At 36.6% G+C, this 3,594-nt stretch overlaps 1 long non-coding RNA gene across 2 annotated transcripts; it reads right to left on the bottom strand.

Annotated features, from left to right (window-relative positions):
• Window positions 1-289: 289 nt before the first annotated feature.
• On the bottom strand, window positions 290-1,902 carry LOC121978700. Of its 2 annotated transcripts, XR_006111137.1 has the most exons (3): window positions 1,592-1,883; window positions 1,394-1,498; window positions 290-769 (listed from the first exon to the last, which is right to left on the bottom strand). It is a non-coding gene; the product is annotated as an uncharacterized LOC121978700 (long non-coding RNA). The 2 variants fall into 2 exon arrangements; XR_006111136.1 differs by having other exon boundaries at window positions 1,394-1,902.
• Window positions 1,903-3,594: the final 1,692 nt, after the last annotated feature.

Genomic DNA, 3,594 nt, shown 5'->3' on the forward strand with positions numbered 1-3,594 from the left:
TTCAATCTTGCTAAAGTCTGTTATATTCTACGAGAAGCATGGATGATTTGTCATAAATGCTTTACCGACGATGCCTTGGCCTCTAAACAAGTGGTGCTCAGAGCACGCTTGCTGAAACTCCTTCATGTTAGGATCTTGCACATAGCAAGTATTATCGACAGTTGAAATACAATCCATGAAGGTTTCATCATAGTGCCAAATTTTGGCCTAATTCTTCTTCTATGATCGATTCAGCCTCTGATCAAAAGAACAGACTTGTTTTATTTCATCTCTTCAACAAGTTTAGTAATAATCAAAACACAAAATTAATATTCATCCATAAATAAAAAAAACAAATGTCGACATCATCCATAATTACATTTCTTTATCATATTACAACACTAGTACTATTTGACTAGGCCAACCAACAAACAAAACAAATATATAGCCAAAAGAATTAAGTTCACTATCACTAATATCCATACCAAAAGCGGTATATTCCAATTTCTCATATTGTGTCTAGGATAAGTAATGTGTTCACTTCCCACCCTTGACTCCACTCTTGGCAACATCCTAAAATGTATATCATTAGTGTCTTCATTTAGTCCAATATCAGACCTCACCCACTTTAACTATCCATGATGCTTACATCCATAATATAGTCTTCCTGGGTTCTTGATCGATCTAGAGACTAGCACCAATGCTCTTAGTCCGCAGTCCCTGCATCGTACAGTTTCATTTTTGGTATGGTTGATACTGCTGCTACTTGATGATGCCATTCAAGCGCAACCTAAAAAGAAAATTTGAGAAAATTAAGCTAAACAATTGCAATTTACTTAAGTAATGGGAAAACACACAATTTTATGAAAAATTTGACCAATTTGCATTAAAAGTAGCCACAATTTGCATTAGAATACCTAAATTTCTCTAAGATGAATCCACATGGATATATTCATGAAACCAAAACTGTTTACAATGACAGTGGACTTGCAATCAGTGGTCCACTTGTAAAAGAGCACAGCTACTCATTTGATAAAAGAGCACAGCAATCAGTGGTACACTGGTTTCCAGGGTATGAAAATACTACTCTGCTAAGCCTACTCGTTTGATCATGAGATGGTTTGCATATTCTTATTATTGAATTAAAAACTGATAATCTTGATTCCTTCTTGGACAAGTTCCTTCTGTAATAAGTCAGTCTGGTACCAAAGCAGTGGAAAGCTAAACTACTATGTTGCCAAAGCAGTGGAAAGCTAAACTACAGCTATACATGTTTCCAAAGCATTGCAAGGCTAAACTAGTTAGTCATTCCAAAGCAGTGGAAATATCTACACTACTATGTTGCTTGGGTTTTTTCTCCGCGCACGAGGCTGTACATTACAAAAGGCATAAATAACTAGGTATTGTAGTGTACCGTCGCTTTGCTGATCAGGAACCTTAGATGTTTCGCGACGAAGGAGGAAGGCGCCTGTGGGTTATCCTCTTCGGCGGGTGCGTCGCGACGAAGGAGGAAGGAGTGCTTCGCGACGAAGGAGGGAAGTTAGGGCTGGGAAAAAAATGATGCGGAAAGATAAATTAAAATTTGATGCGGGCCAAAAAATTTGACGTGGACCTGCGAGGGGCATGATGTCCTCTTCGGCGATTGCGTGGCGACGAAGGAGGAAGGGGCGGAACCCTAGCTTCGGGCTCGGCGGCGAGGAATCGCAGGGGGCACGACGAGGGAAGGCGCCGGTGGGTTTTCCTCGCGGCGGGTGCGTCGCGACAAAGGAGGAAGGAGGACTCTTCGACGAAGGAGGAAGGAGGACTCTTCGGCGGCTGCGTTGCGACGAAGGAGGAAGCGGAAAAAAAGTTGACAAAGGAGGAATTAGGGTTGGGGAAAAAACTGACGTGGAAAGATAAATTAAAATTTGATGCGGGCCAAAAAATTTGATGCGGGCAGGTCCGCAGCAGTCCGCAAGAGGCGTTCTGTAGCGGAACGTGTATATATATATAGTTTCGATATTCTCCACACGTCTTATGTTGTACATCCTGTGAGTATCTTAATTTTTTATTTTTATTTATATTTAATATAACTCAAATTCATTTTATTTTTATTTATATTTAATATAACTCAACTTCTAAATTTTAAAAATAAAATCTTATTGGTATAACTTGTACGTAAAAAAAATAAAAAAAAAACATAAAATGCATGGCGCTCACCTTGGATGAGCCGGCTAAATTTATATATAGGAAAATATTATTATGAGTGACAGGTTTCTATGGGCCTCTGCATTTGTTTATTTATTTATTTTAAGTTTCCAGTTATATTAATATTAATAAGATTTTTCTTTTAGAATTTACAGGTAGAATTATAATATTAAGTAAAAAAAATTCAAATTGAACAAATTTTTTATGAGTGCACGGGTGTGCAGTGTAAGGAGTGCACGCCGCAAACCTCGTGCACTCCTAAAAATTTTTTTGAATTTAAAATTTTTTATGTGCTTAATACTATAATCCAACCTTTAAATCCTAAAGATGAAACCTTAAATAGGCATAATCCGAAGCTTAAAAAAACTAAACAGAAAAAATTACATGAAGGCGAGGCGCAATGAGGCATGTAGAAACCGTTGCTCAGCATAACGTTTTCACACACACACACACACACATGATTTGATATCTTGCCCGATGCCTCCTACGTGACCGTGAGCGATGCACTGAAGTGGCGTTACCAGCTCCATTTTTTTATAATAGTAAATTTATTTTATTCTCTCTTCTTTCACCCTCCATTTAAAACCTTCACTCAACTTTTATTCTCTCAATTTTCCCACATTTAAATTTCTCTTACTCTCGATCGCCTTCCTTTGCCACTGTCTTCTGTCACTCTCGCTCTTGCCAGCAATGCCTCTCACATTGTAAGAAAAGATTGTTTTACTTGTATCAAACATGTGATCTATAATATTGGATAGAAACAATGACAACAGGATAAATTGAAATGTCAATTATTCATTACTAAATTATTCAAGAATCAATACATCATGGAAGAGTTTAAGCCAAAAGACCTATAAACACTACAACTTTAAATATAAACACTACAACTTTAAATATCATAATATTCTTCATTACTTATTTGTAGAGAATCTAATTGTTGCTTTATCTTTTCCAATATACCTTTCACTTTTCTAAATTTTTCAGTCTTTAACTTGTCTAGATGCTTCTATCCATGTATTATAAATACTCGGCTAATGCCTAATAAAGACAACATATATTTTGTCTAATATTAAATATATCATTTAGAATCACCTATAAATAATATATTAGGATTAGAGGGGGTGCAATTTCCCCTAGGTCAAAGTTGACCAGATTGATTAAACTTGAGTTGACTCAAGCTTGAGTCTTGATATTTGAGTTTTAATGTTTGAAAATATATGGAGATTATAGGTGCAATTGTCCATACCGGATATTGATGGTTAAAAATTGACTAGAAGAGTCAAGTATATCAAGGTTGACCGGATACTTGACTAGGAAGTCCTAACTAGAGGTTAGGCAAGAGGAATATTCATGTGGGTCGAGGAGGACTGCACTTCGTGATTGAAAGTCAAATGAAAAGTTGGCAAGTCCAAGTAGGTCAAATGTTAA

This window comes from Zingiber officinale, chromosome 1B (genome assembly GCF_018446385.1).
Source record: "Zingiber officinale cultivar Zhangliang chromosome 1B, Zo_v1.1, whole genome shotgun sequence".
NCBI classification, from domain to species: domain Eukaryota; kingdom Viridiplantae; phylum Streptophyta; class Magnoliopsida; order Zingiberales; family Zingiberaceae; genus Zingiber; species Zingiber officinale.